The 14181-nt window shown below is 50.9% G+C and overlaps 1 protein-coding gene across 3 annotated transcripts in view; it reads left to right on the top strand.

Annotated features, from left to right (window-relative positions):
• senju (UDP-galactose transporter senju) overlaps positions 1-9379 on the top strand; it is a 207281-nt gene extending 197902 nt beyond the window's left edge. For all 3 annotated transcript variants that reach the window (XM_069315610.1, XM_069315609.1, XM_069315608.1), the window contains one exon: positions 8732-9379. The gene's annotated coding sequence lies outside the window, so the exon portion shown is untranslated. The remainder of the gene's footprint in view (positions 1-8731) is intronic.
• The last annotated feature ends 4802 nt before the right edge of the window (positions 9380-14181 follow it).

Genomic DNA, 14181 nt, shown 5'->3' with positions numbered 1-14181 from the left:
AAGAGAAAACTAAATTGTTTCCTTCAGGGAGTGCCGGACCAACCGGGCTGTGATGGGTATGTGGGCCTGCGGGCCGCTCCAAGCAACAGCTTGGTGGGCCAAACTCTCACAACTCAAGCCCGGCCTCAGGCCGGGCTTTGGTAATAGAAGCACATCCAGAACCCCATCAAGCAGATTCTCTGTACGGTACTTACCTAGTTGTCTTTCCCTAGTTGTGTTGCAGGAGTTGGGCTCTGGCTTTTTGCTCCCGCTTCTCACCTGTCATTCGCTCATGTGCAGGTTCCTGGGCCTGCTGGGCTCTGTCATGTCTGCGCTTGAAGCTGTGTGTGGTGTCATCCTCTACCACATCACTTCCTCATGCATTCCGCTTGTCTACTACTCTTACACTGCAATACTTCTTTCCCGTGTCTTTCTGGGGGGAGCCCCGTCGGCTCCCCGGAGCTTTACCGGCTGATATGCTAATGTCAGACTTTGGCATCAGTCATGTGTATGGAGTTCTAGGGCCTACCGGGGACCACGAGCCAGAACCTGGCCCCCTCAGAGAGGCAAGGGGAGCAATGGCCTATAGAAACCCCCGTGTGGTTGGAAGCATTCTATGTCTGCCATCGACCGGGTCAAGCATCCAGAAAGGTAAGCATTCCAAAACAAACCCCTATTCTGGTGAAAATTGCTACCTAAGCCGAACTAGTGAATAGAACTCTTCAACAGAAAACACGGAAACTAGTATGACGTCATACGTCACCGCGCCGCTGTCTGCGCAGCTCCCCCCTCCCCGGGAGGGGGAAGGGGGAGCCCCAGACCTCCCACGCCGGCTATCCACCCATCAGTTCTTCGGCTGATGCTATAGGCAATGGTTATGTGCTCCGGCTCCAGTGGTTGTTTCAGCGCTGTACCTAGAGTGTGGTGTCTGTTTTCTAGGTGGTGCGTGAGCCGGGTGTGATTCTTCAGTACTCGGGCTGCATGCGCCTAGGGTTCCCTTCCCTAGGTGCCCTGTAAGTACTGCCCTTGGGGCTTGGGGCCACCTTCCACAAGTTCCTTGGGTCCTGCCCCTGCTTGGCCGTTTACCGCTTGGTTTTCGGCCGCTCTTTGTGTGCTCGGGTGTTCTGTCTCCCTTGTTCGCCTTAGAGTAAGGGGCAGTGTTTGCACTGGTGGGGCGCGGGGTACTGTGCAGCTTGTCTTTACCAATCATAGCGGCCGGCTCTGTTCCGCTTGGGTACGCTGTCCTCTTGCGGGGTTTTCTTTTTCTTTTGTTTATATACCTGGTGGGGGGGTCTGCCTTCGTTCTTGCCCCTTGTGTCCCTTGTGTTCTGAGTATTTCTGGTGGTACCCCCTGCTAGGTCCCCGTGAGTGTACACGTCCCGGGGGTTCAGCTCTTAGAAAGTTGTTTGGTAGCTTGGGTGCCGGTTAGCAGTACCCTGCCTGGGATTACCTGAGCGCGAGTCCTCTTAAAGTAAACGCTCGGGACCCTGGGAAACCCCTGGGGGCGCGCGGGTCCGATGGATGTGACCCCAGAGCCCCCCCCTCGCTTCCAGCGAGTTTGAGGGTTGCTCTCACCTTTTGTCTCTGGGTGACTCTCTGTTTTGCCTCCGTCTGCTGCCTGTGGGGTCGGTGACACCTTCGACCCAGTGTCCTGCGAGTTTGGTTGCTCGTTGTGGCTCGGTTCCCCAGTTGTGCTAACAAAGCGGGTGCGGGCAGCAGGGGCGTTGCACTTGAGCCTTGGTGGTGGCAACGTTCTCGTGGTTTCCTCCCCGGGAGCCCCGGGGCTGCCCCGTTGTATTTCGTTTTTCCCCTGGTTCACCCTTCCTGCCTGCATCCGGTTCCTTACCATCTGTAGGTTCAGGGCGGGGTGTTTGGTGGTGTTGAGACTCGGGCAGTCTCGGGGAATTCCCCTTCCGGGGTAGTGACGGGGGCATTTGGGCCTGTTCCTCCAGCCGTGTTGTATGAGTCTGCCAGTGGGCTCCCTTCCTTAGTGTTTTCACGGCTGCCCCGGTTTTCTGGTACGGCCGGGGCTTTGGGGGAACGGCTCGGCCCCGGGGCCTGTCGTGTAGGTTCCCGGGGCTGGGGAGGGGCTGACTTGGGGGGGCCTTGGCCCCGTTAGACCCCGTGGGGGGTTTTATCCCCCTCTAGGCGGGGCTTGTGGTTACGCGGAGTGGGGTCTTTCCTCCCCACTCGCCGTACGTGCTGTTGGACGTCGGCCCCTCCCCGGGCTCGGTTCCTTGGCCTTTGAGTCGGTTGGTTCCGTCCGGTGGGTGGATGTTTCCTCCCCCGCTTTTTGGGACGGTGTTTTTGTCATGTTTCCCCGTTCGATGGGGTTCTGCGTGACTTTTGATCTCGGGTGCGCCTGCGCCTTCGTGTGCCTTCGGGACTAGTGTTGGCTTCTGTGTTCTCGAGGGTACGGGAAGGTTTTTCGCTACTTCCCGCATTATTGGAACGTCTGTCGGCTCCTAGTACTTGTCGCCCTGTTGGGCTACTTGTCGCCCTGTTGGGCTACTTGTCGCCCTGTTGGGCTACTTGTCGCCCTGTTGGGCTACTTGTCGCCCGGTTGGGCTACTTGTCGGCCGTTTGGGCTACTTGTCGCCCGTTTGGGCTACTTGTCGCCCGTTTGGGTTCCCTTTTTTTGGGCTCTTTGCTTCTTTGGCCGGTTTTCTTATTCCTGCTTCCTCTTTTGGCTCTTTTCTCGTGCAATAGTCCTGGCTGGCGCCTTCCCGCAGGGAGGGTGTGCGGTTCGGCCAGCGTGTTATGCGCATGCGCCGTGGAGTTTGTTTTGGTCTGGGCGATGGTTCAGTGCTGGGGTTTTGCGCCCTTTTTTGCTACAGTGCTTCGCCTCTCGTTCTTCTCCCTGGCTGCGGTATGTGCCCCTTTGCGCCAGGGGTGTCCTGGTTCCCAGTTGTGGGGAGGACACCGCGGTTTTCTGTGTCATGGGTGTGGACCGCCTCCTTCGCCTCTCCCTGTTCTCCTGCGGGTCCGGCTCTGGCGTCTTCACCTGGCGGTGCTCCCAAGTTCTTCTGGGCACGGTTGAGTCGTGTCAAGTTCGAGCCACCATTCGCCAGGTGAGTTTCTGCGGTCTGGCGTCTTTTGGCCGGGCGCTGGATGCGGCGGTGTTCATATACCTGTCTTTATTTAGGTATAATTTTGTACGACTGAGACCGTTCGCAAACCAGTGACTGTCCCTTTATCACCCCTTCCTGTCCCCCTCATGTGCATGTCCAACCCATGCTGGAGTCGTTCAGGGGACCCTCCTTTTTTAATGTTGTGAGGTGTGGGGGTTGTAGGGTTGGTTCTGTACTCACCTGGTAAGGCTCCTGGCTGTGCTTGCAGGATTTGAGCTCTGGCTCTTGGGTCCCGCCTATCTGGTGGAACTTGCGGGATAGTACCAGTGGAGTGCAGTGGTGCTATTGGCACTTTTGGGGAACACTGTATTACCATCAGTGGTCTGTGCTTGTTACACGACCTACTTGCGAGCATAAGCCTTCTTGCTGGTTCGTCCGTGGACTTCCAGGGCGCACTGGCCTGTTTTCGTATGGCAGTTCCGGCCCGTCCTGGTTGTGGGGGTATGTGGGCCGGTGGACTGCTCCTAGCAGCTGCCTGGTGGGCCATCCTCTGGCCGGTCTGGCCTGACCTTGGGCCGGGCTTGAGGTGTAAAAGAGCTCCCAGTACCTCATCCAGCAGGTATCGAGCGGGGTTTCTCCGCCGTCGGTCGCCTGGTGCAGGTTTCTGGGCCTGCAGGGTTTTGTCGTGTCTCCGTTGGCCCTGTCTGGGGTCTGCCTGCTCCGTTCTCTGCCTTTGCTGAGGGGAGTTGCTATTTACATGTTGCATGTTGCAGTGGTGCCTGTTGCTGCTGCTGCTGCACGTGAGCATTGGTACCGTGTTTCACGGTGGCGTGTCCTTGTTCCTGTGTCCGGTTGTGGAGTGGCGCTTTGCTGCCGTTTTGTGCCTGGGGATTGCGTGGGGTTTTTGTCCCTGCCTGATTGTCCACCCCTGGTTGTTCTCCTGTTTTTTTTTTTTTTTTGTGCTTCTGCTCTTTCTTCCTGCCTCTTCTGCAGCAGGAATGTTCTGCGTGTGTTCTTAGGCGTTGGTCAGCCTGTGTCCTGTGATGTGCTTCTTTGTCTCGGTCTGTTGCAGTTGTTCGTGCCCCTTGGTTCGGGTCCTGTTCTGGCGGCGACCCTTCCGCCTTCTTTGGTTTTCCTAGCTTGCCCTGCCGGTTGTTGTTGTTTTATTTTTTTGGGGGGGGTTCTTGCGATGTCTCGCGTCGGACCCGTCGTTTCTGAACTCCTGGCGGGCTTGCATGCTTCGGAGTTTTTCTGTTCGGCAGACGTTCCATCTCCTTGTGCCGCCTGGGTTTCGGTGGTCGCGCCCGAGATCTTCTCGCGGCTCCGCCTTTTTCCTGGGCTCGGGGGGGCCTTGTCGGGGCTGCTTATGTTCTGCCTCGTGGTCTCACCTCCGGTTGGTGGTCGGGTGGCTTCGTGGTAGGTGTCCCACCTGCGTGCTTTCTTGGCGGCAGTATGGGGTATTTTGGTGGTCCTTCCTTTTCCTGTCCCTTCTTCGGTGGGTCCTTCTTGTTGGCTTGGTTTACTCTCGGCTTGGTTTTCTAGTGGGGGTTGGGGGCCGTCGTCTTGCCACATACTGTCGCCTCTTTTCGTGCGGCGCAGGCGGAGCCGCTTCAGCTTGCTTTCGGTCTTGGTGTTGCTTCTGCACCGTTAGTCAGCTGTCTTGTGCGTCATTTCACCTCCGGCCTGTTCGTGCGCCGCTTGCACCATCCTGGTCTCTGGTCAGCGTGCTCTGTCTTCTCCTCGGTTGGTAGTGCCCCTTCGGTTCCGGTGTGTTTTTTCGTCGGCTCTTTCCTTTGGGCCTTTGCCTCTGGGGGTCGGTTCGCTGTGTTTTCTTGCTCCTTCGGTTTTAGCGTTTTGGTTGTTTGATGGCAGCAGTCTCCATCTTTTCTGGCGCGGGGTGGGGCTGCTGCATTCTGGAGGGGTCCAGGGTTTGTTGGTGCTTTGTTGGTCGGGCCGGGGGTGTGTCGTTTTTGTGTTCAGTGGCGGCCCTCTGCTGTTGTTTGCGTGCCACGGCGTTTGGGTCCGGAGCGCGTTTTGCGTTGCTCCGGTTCTGTTCTTCCCGGTTCGCGGGTGATGGTGTCCCGGGTGGTCAGCCGTGTTCTTGCGGCTAAGCTGCCTGTGTTCTTCCCTCATGCCTGTGGCGTTCGTGGCTTCGCTGCTCTCGCTGCCGTCTGGGCGACGTGGCCTTGCAGTCTTTCGGGCATGGATTTTTGGTGTTCGTGCAGGGGCCTTGCTGCTCGTGGTTCTCGTGTTGTTCCCGGGATTTTCGGGGCTGTGGCGCCTTGGGTTGGCGTTTGCTGCCGGTTGTCTCGCCTCCTTGGGGGGTGCGTGGTGTCCGCCTCCCGGTTTTGTCCCTTTGACCTTCCTCTGTGGGTAGTTAGCTCCGGGGAGCCGACGGGGCTCCCCCCAGAAAACCAGCGTTGAATGTAATGAAACGCCATTTTCTGGGTGAGACCCGGAGGCTCCCCGGCAACCCTCCCTCCCTCCGGTCGGCGTTTTTCGCGTGTTTTGACATCCAGCCTCAGAACTGATGGGTGGATAGCCGGCGTGGGAGGTCTGGGGCTCCCCCTTCCCCCTCCCGGGGAGGGGGGAGCTGCGCAGACAGCGGCGCGGTGACGTATGACGTCATACTAGTTTCCGTGTTTTCTGTTGAAGAGTTCTATTCACTAGTTCGGCTTAGGTAGCAATTTTCACCAGAATAGGGGTTTGTTTTGGAATGCTTACCTTTCTGGATGCTTGACCCGGTCGATGGCAGACATAGAATGCTTCCAACCACACGGGGGTTTCTATAGGCCATTGCTCCCCTTGCCTCTCTGAGGGGGCCAGGTTCTGGCTCGTGGTCCCCGGTAGGCCCTAGAACTCCATACACATGACTGATGCCAAAGTCTGACATTAGCATATCAGCCGGTAAAGCTCCGGGGAGCCTCCGGGTCTCACCCAGAAAATGGCGTTTCATTACATTCAACGCTGGTTTTTTGACTCGTTGGGCTCTCATTCTACCAGTGTCCCTTGGTTCATGTGCCCCTGGGGTCCCGAAGTCAGTCTTTCTCTACCTTATCGCTTCCTTTGGGAATCTTCTATGTGGTGATCATATCCTCGTAGCTCGTACTCCTTGGTTCGGATACTGGTCTGTTGGCGTACCTTTGCACCTTTTTTCCTTTTCGTCTTGTGTTGGGATGTGTCACGCACCTGTGTTGTTGGCGTGACTTGTTGGGACATGACCAGCGGCTCTGTGTGTTGTTGGTCGTGTCCCTTTCATTTTCGTTTTGCTCCTTGCCTTCTTCGTTCCTCATCTTCCTTCTACGCTCTTGTCCCTGGCCGTTGGTGCTGGGGCTTTTCGTCTGGTCTTTTCTTGTGTTTTTCCGTTTTCTCCTTTTATCTTGCACATGATAGTGTTTTGTTTGTGCCTTTTGGCTCTCATATTGCCAGGTTTTGGTTTCTGGTTACCTGGCTTATCCAGCCTGTTGGCATTTTCACGTTCTCTCGGTTTCCCTTCTCTAGAATCGCACATTGGGACTGTCGTCTCCGATCTCCTGGTGGGCTCGCGGGAGTTGGGATATTTTCTGTACGGTGGTTGTTCCATCTCCTCCTTTACCGGCTTGGGTTTCCGGCTTTGCTGGCTCCGTGGTCGCACCCGAGATCTTCCCACGGCTCCCCCTCTTCCTAGGCTTGATTGGCCCATGGCAAGGCAGGTTCGGTTTTGCCTCGGGGTCTCTCACCTTCTGTTGGTGGTCGGGTGGCTTCGTTGATGGTGTCCCACCTGCGTGCTTCTTCTTGGTGGCAGTGTTGGGTTTTTTGGCGGTCCTTCCTTTTCCTTCTGTCTCTTGTTCGGTAGCTGCGTTTGTTGGTGTGGCCTAGTCCTTTTCTTGTGGAGGTTTGGGGCCATCATCTTGCCCCAAACTGTCACCTCGTATCGTGAGGCACTGGCGGAGCCGCTTTGGCTTGCTTTCGGTTTATGTTAATTCTGCACCACTTCGCAAGCTGTCTCATGCTTTGTTTCACCTCTGGCCTGCTCTTGCGCTGCCTGAGCTGTCTTGGTCATTGGACAAAGTGCTCTTTTCTTTTTTCTCCTCAGTTTGTTGTGGCCCCTTTGGTTCAGGATTGTTCTCCAAGGATCCTTTTCTGTTGGCATTGGCCTCTAGGGGTCGGGTTTGGGAGCTTCATGCTCTCCTCCGGTGCTGGTGTTTCTGGTCTTTCAGTCGTGATGGTTTTGGTCGTCTGCAGCCGTCTCCTTCTTTTCTGGCGAAAGTTGGGACTGCTGCTTTCCGGAGGGGTCCCTGGGTTGTTGATGCTTGGTTGGTTGGGCCAGGGGTGCATCATGTTTTGTGTTTCGTGGTGGCTCTTCGCCGTTACTTGCGTGCCACGGCCTCTGTGTCTGGGGTCGGGCTTTGGGTTGATTCGGTTTTCCTTTCTTCCCTGTTTGCGGGTGCGGGTCTCCCAGGTCGTCTGCAGAGTTCTTCAGGCTAGCCAGCCTACGGTCTATCCCAGTGCCCTTGACGTTCGTACATTCACTGCATTTGCTGCCGTCTTTGGCACCATGTCCTGGGCTGACATTCGGGCACTGGGCTTTTGGCAGTCAAACAGGGTCCTGGCTGCTCGTTACCTCGTGCACATCCTTAGGCCTAGACGGGCCTGTGTTGTTTTGGGTCGGCAGTTGTAGCCAGTTGTCTCAACTTTGAGTTGTGGAGTGTGCAACGACCTCCTCCCGGGTAACTCCCTACCTTCTTCCTCTGTGGGTAGTTAACTCCGGGGAGCTGAAGGGGCTCCCCCCAGAAAACCAGTGTTGAATGTAATGAAACGCCATTTTCTGGGTGATACTCGGAGGCTCCCTGGCATCTCTTCTATCCCCTGGTCGGCGTTTTTTTTTGTGTGTGTTTTGACATCCAGCCTCAGAACTGACCGGTGAATAGCCAGCGTGAGGGGTCTGGGGCTCCCCCTTTCCCCTCCCGGGAGGGGGGAGCTGCGAAGACAGCGTAATGTAATGATTGTTTGCTAGTTTTGTTTAGAGGGAGTTCTATCCACTTGTTCTGCTTTTGGGAGCAATAATTTCACCAGAATAGGGGTTTGTTTTCACCAACCACACGGGGGTTTCTATAGACCATTGCTCCCCATGTCTCTCTGAGGGGCGCCAGGTTCTGGCTCATGGTCCCCGGTAGACCCACAGAACTCCATACACCACATGACTTATGCTAAAGTCTGACATTAGCATATCAGCCTGGTAAGCTCCGGGAAGCCTCCGGATCTCACCCAGAAAATGGCGTTTCATTACATTCAACGCTGGTTTTTAGGCATCCCAAGATTATTCTCATGGGACGTGGTTAATATTGGTTAGTATTGTAACTTCTCCAACTTGTTTTGTCTACCTGTATCAAAACAAGAAATGACAGGGAGGCAGCATAATCAATACGAGATCTCATAGTATGCCATGTGATTACCATTGGAATGTAAAATGTAAATTATATTCATATTATTATGAATAATAATTGTGTACAGTATGGGTTTGTGAGCCCCTTAAATAGACGAGGGTAGAAATATCCTAAACTACTCTATTCTTTAGAGATGTATTTTATTTTCTCAATAAACTTACTTGAATTCAGAGAGCCACTGCAGCTCTACCAGAAAGAGGCATTTCATTACATTATCTTGAGGTTATCTTGACATTCAACAATTTTTTGTTTCAGATGGCAGCTCCATGAAGTTTCTGATAGCGTTGGGTACAATAAAACTGTGATCTAGTTATATATATTAATTTTGAGTAATGTAAGTCAGCCTAAATATTTTCTGACATAATAATGATGATCAATAATGAAAGCAATAACTAGCAGTAACTCATCATGTTGAAACTTAGATTGTGGCTGTATTGACTTTTCTTTATTTATTAGTTATTCATGTACCGTATATTTTTAACCCTAATTACAATAGGTCTGCTTCACTAAATTCAAAGCAATACTGTATAAATATATATAACAAGGGAACGCAGGTGGAAACTTAACACCCAAATATATTTCAAAGATTTGTAAATCTGCTAGTCAGTAGATATTAAGCATCAGCTCAAGACCAAGTCTTGTAAAATTCAACTTTTGTACAACTGTGCTTCCTTTAGACCCTTGGAGGTGGAACAGATTGTTCTTGTTGATCACTGTAGCTGCCAGTATTGAAGGCTAAAGCTTACTAGTCATAATAATCTCTCACTGATGAGAGTGACTAATCTCAAGGTTGTTTGTGATTTGTTAGTACAATATATTTCCACATATATAAATTATGTATTCGTAGATTTCATTTTCTGTGGGGAGCCCCTATGGCTCCCTGGAGCTTATTGGGCTAATGTATGTTATATTAAACCGGGACATTAGCTAAGGAGTTCAGACCTACCAGGGACCAGTGCCAGAACCTGGCCCCTTCAGAGAGGTTTCAGGGAGCAATGACCCTGGAAAACCCCCTTGTGGTTGAAGTTTTTCTTATCTGACATCGACCGGGGTTAGGCACCCAGAAAGGTAGGCATAACAAAACAAACCCCACATGGTAAAAACTAAAACAGAAAACTGAACAGAGGTAAAATCCCCCCTACAATCTCAAGGAAACAAGCAAACAAGCAAGCATCACACTTTAGTGCCGTGCCGATCGTCCTTGCAGCCCTCCCTGCCCCGAGAGGGGAAGGGGGGAGCCCTGAATCTCACTGTGCCGGCTGCCTAGCATCAATTTGTAAGCTAATGTCAACCGGGACAAATGCTTCTCTGGCCTCAGTTTCCTAGGCGGTGTTTGCCTTTCGTGGCGTACACTACAGTGTGTTGTGTGGTGGCCAGGTGTTCCTCATCAGTACCAAGTCTGCATGCGCTTAGGGGCTTCCTTCCCCAAGCACCCTGTGAGTACTGCCCCTGTGTGACAGGGTTATCTTCCCTGGGGCGTTTGGGAACCGTTCCAGTAGAGGTTCTTGCTGCTCGGCATTTGCCTCGCCCTTGGGGCCAGCTGGGACTTGGGGCCCTTGTTTGGCCTTGGGTAGGAACTGGTATTGTGCGACCTGCCACCTAAGCGGCGACCAGTTCCTGTTGCCTCTGGGGACGGTGTACTTTTGCAGGGGTTTTCTTTTGTTTTTATTTTCATATGCTTGGTGGGGTCTGTCTAGTGTGGCTATAGTCCACTGGTAGTGTTTGGTGGCCCTTTGCTAGGCCCCCGTGATTGTACATGTCGCAGGGGTTTTCATTGTTGTCCTCTACCCTTTGTTAGTTCTGGGTTTTAACCGGTTAGCAACACCTTGCCCGCGCTTCCTGTAGTTGTTACCCTACGGGCCCTGAAAAACTCTGTCGAGACTCGGTTGACCATTGAATGTGTCTTGAGGGTTCCAACCCGTCTTGTGCGGGTTCGTTGATTGCTGTGCCCTTGTCTCCGGGTGACAGTCGCCACTTTTACCTCCGTCATGTTGCCTGTTGGGTCACTAACACCTTGACCCGGAGTCTTGCGAGAGGTATTCTCTGCTTGTTCTCCAGTACTCTCCTGATGTTATTACTGTTCAGAATACAGGCAGCATCCGTGTTGCAAACTAAGTTAGGTTGCTGCAATGCACTAGGTTGGTTTCCCACTCGGATGCCCCAGGGCCGCCCCGTTTTGGTTAGGTGCTGTTTGCCCCTTTCCCTCCCTATTCCTGGCTCCGGACCGGCTCTGGAGCGGGTTGCGGGGTTTAGTTGGGACCGAGACTCGGGCAGTTTTGGGGGCTGCCCCGTTCGGGTTGGGGACAGGTTTTCGAGCCTGTTCCTCCTGTTAGGGCTTCTGGTTCTTACCAGCAGCCCTTTCTTGCTGCCTTTCCCATAGTTTCTTCCTTTTCTTTAAGGGCGGAGGGTGTGGAGGACGGCTCTGCCCTGGGGCCTCTGTTGCGGGTTCCCGGGGCTGTGGGGGATAGCAGTTCTGGAGCTGTTTGCTCCTGCCTGGGTTTTCTGCTTCTGGGCGGAGTTTTTCGCCCATCTAGTCTGCTTCCTTACCACTTTTGCTGGCGTATTTTCGTATCTTTTGTGTCAGTCACGGCCCCTTGTTCTGGAGGCCATTTTCTTTCTGCCGGTTTCCCAGCGCGGCGGATTGTTTACATGCTCCTGGGTGTGCGAATGAGCATCTTGGGCGAGTTTTTTCACCTCTTTTCAGGGGTTTTATTCTCCTGTTGTCGTTTCTTTGCTTTTCTGGTGTTTTCTGCTCGTCTTCTGTTCCTCTGGGAACGTTTGGGTGTTGATTTTTACACTGGGTTTTCTGTTTTCTGTCTGTTTTGGGTTGGGCCCTAGGGTTTGGGCTCAGTGTCCTTGTCTGTTTATGATTGCTCCCACACCTTTTCCCTCTGTTTTTGGTCTGTTTTGGCCGTTTCCCTGGGGGTTCTGTCTGGAGGCTGTGCTTTGCCTTTCTGTGGTGTATTTCCGCCGGCAAATGTGGTGGTTTGGGCTCCCCCGGGTTCGATTCTGGGTTCCTTTGGGTTCTTTGGTTTCGTTCCAGAGGGTTCTTCCTCTTGGGCCCCTTTGTGGGTTTAGGGGGGCTTTGTTTCCTCGTGTGTGACCGGTTCTGCTTTCTGGGGTTTTGGTGTCTTCCTGGCTTGCAGGCTGATCTTGTTGGGTCTTGGCACATGTTGTGGTCGTGCCGGGGCTTTGGGTTTTGTTGTCGAGGTGGGCCTTTTGATGCAGTTTTGTGCTTTCTTTGTGCCTTCTTCGCCTGGCCGGCATGGTGCTCTCTGCCCACTGGTTGGCAGCTTGTATTTTTCTTTTCACTTGTAATTACCTAAGTGTAGTTGCAGGATGAGAGCTACGCTCGTGGTGTCCCGTCTTCCCAGCACTCTTTGTCATATAACGCTTTGAAACTGCTGATGGTCTTGGCCTCCACCACCTTTTCACGTAACTTGTTCCAACCGTCTACCACTCTGTTTGCAAAAGTGAATTTTCTTATATTTCTTTGGCATATGTGTGCGTGTGTGTGCACATATGTACATTTACATGTGTACACTTATGTGCGTGTGCATATGTACATGTGTGTAATACACCTTGCGTGTGTGCATTTATATATATATATATATATATAATATGTCGTACCTAGTAGCCAGAACTCGCTTCTCAGCCTACTATGCAAGGCCCGATTTGCCTAATAAGCCAAGTTTTCATGAATTAATATATTTTTTCTAATTTTTTTCTTATGAAATGATAAAGCTACCCATTTCATTATGTATGAGGTAAATTTTTTTTTATTGGAGTTAAAATTACCGTAGATATATGACCGAACCTAACCAACCCTACCTAACCTAACCTATCTTTATAGGTTAGGTTTGGTTAGGTAGCCGAAAAAGTTAGGTTAGGTAGTTGAAAAACAATTAATTCATGAAAACTTGGCTTATTAGGCAAATCGGGCCTTGCATAGTAGGCTGAGAAGTGAGTTCTGGCTACTAGGTACGACATTATATATATATATATATATATATATATATATATATGTCGTACCTAGTAGCCAGAACTCACTTCTCAGCCTACTATTCAAGGCCCGATTTGCCTAATAAGCCAAGTTTTCCTGAATTAATATATTTACTATAATTTTTTTCTTATGAAATGATAAAGCAACCCTTTTCTCTATGTATGAGGTCAATTTTTTTTTATTGGAGTTAAAATTAACGTAGATATATGACCGAACCTAACCAACCCTACCTAACCTAACCTAACCTATATTTATAGGTAAGGTTAGGTTAGGTAGCCAAAAAAAGCTAGGTTAGGTTAGGTTAGGTAGGTTAGGTAGACGAAAAACATTAATTCATGAAAACTTGGCTTATTAGGCAAATCGGGCCTTGCATAGTAGGCTGAGAAGTGAGTTCTGGCTACTAGGTACGATATATATATATATATATATATATATATATATATATATATATATATATATATATATATATATATATATATATAATATATATATATATATATATATATATATATATATATATATATATATATATATATATATATATATATATATATATATATATAATATATATATATATATATATAATATATATATATATATAATATATATATATATATATATATATATATATATATATATATATATATATATATATAATATATATATATATATATATATATATATATATATATATATATATAACTGAAAACTCACACCCCAGAAGTGACTCGAACCCATACTCCCAGAAGCAACGCAACTGGTATGTACAAGACGCCTTAATCCACTTGACCATCACGACCGGACAAAATGAGGTGATAGCCGAGGCTATTTGAACCACCCCACCGCCGGCACTCGGATAGTAATCTTGGGCATAGCATTTTACCAAATCACCTCATTCTTTGGGGCACACGTGAGGAACACAAATGCGATCAAGCCTGAATGGTCCCCAGGACAATATGCAATAGTGCCGGCGGTGGGGTGGTTCAAATAGCCTCGGCTATCACCTCATTTTGTCCGGTCGTGATGGTCAAGTGGATTAAGGCGTCTTGAACATACCAGTTGCATTGCTTCTGGGAGTATGGGTTCGAGTCACTTCTGGGGTGTGAGTTTTCAGTTGCATATTGTCCTGGGGACCATTCAGGCTTGTTCGCATTTGTGTTCCTCACGTGTGCCCCAAAGAATGAGGTGATTTGGTAAAATGCTATGCCCAAGATTACTATCCGAGTGCCGGCGGTGGGGTGGTTCAAATAGCCTCGGCTATCACCTCATTTTGTCCGGTCGTGATGGTCAAGTGGATTAAGGCGTTTTGTACATACCAGTTGCGTTGCTTCTGGGAGTATGGGTTCGAGTCACTTCTGGGGTGTGAGTTTTCAGTTGCATATTGTCCTGGGGACAATTCAGGCTTGTTCGCATATATATATATATATATATATATATGCGGGCGTGCGGGTCTGATGGATGTGACCCCAGAGTCCCCCCTCACTTCCAGCGAGTTTGAGGGTTGCTCTCACCCTTTGTCTCTGGGTGACTCTGTTTTGCCTCCGTCTGCTGCCTGTGGGGTCGGTGACACCTTCGAACCGGAGTCCTGCGAGTTTGGTTTCTCGTAGTGGCTCGGTTACCCAGTTGTGCTGACTAAGCGGGTGCGGGCAGCAGGGGCGTTGCACTTTGAGCCTTGGTGATGGCAACGCTCTCGTGGTTTACT

Source organism: Procambarus clarkii, chromosome 81 (assembly GCF_040958095.1).
Source record: "Procambarus clarkii isolate CNS0578487 chromosome 81, FALCON_Pclarkii_2.0, whole genome shotgun sequence".
In the NCBI taxonomy this organism is placed as follows: Eukaryota; Metazoa; Arthropoda; class Malacostraca; order Decapoda; family Cambaridae; genus Procambarus; species Procambarus clarkii.
The sequence above is the reverse complement of the archived record's forward strand: the minus strand, read 5'-3'. Positions and strand labels throughout refer to the sequence as shown.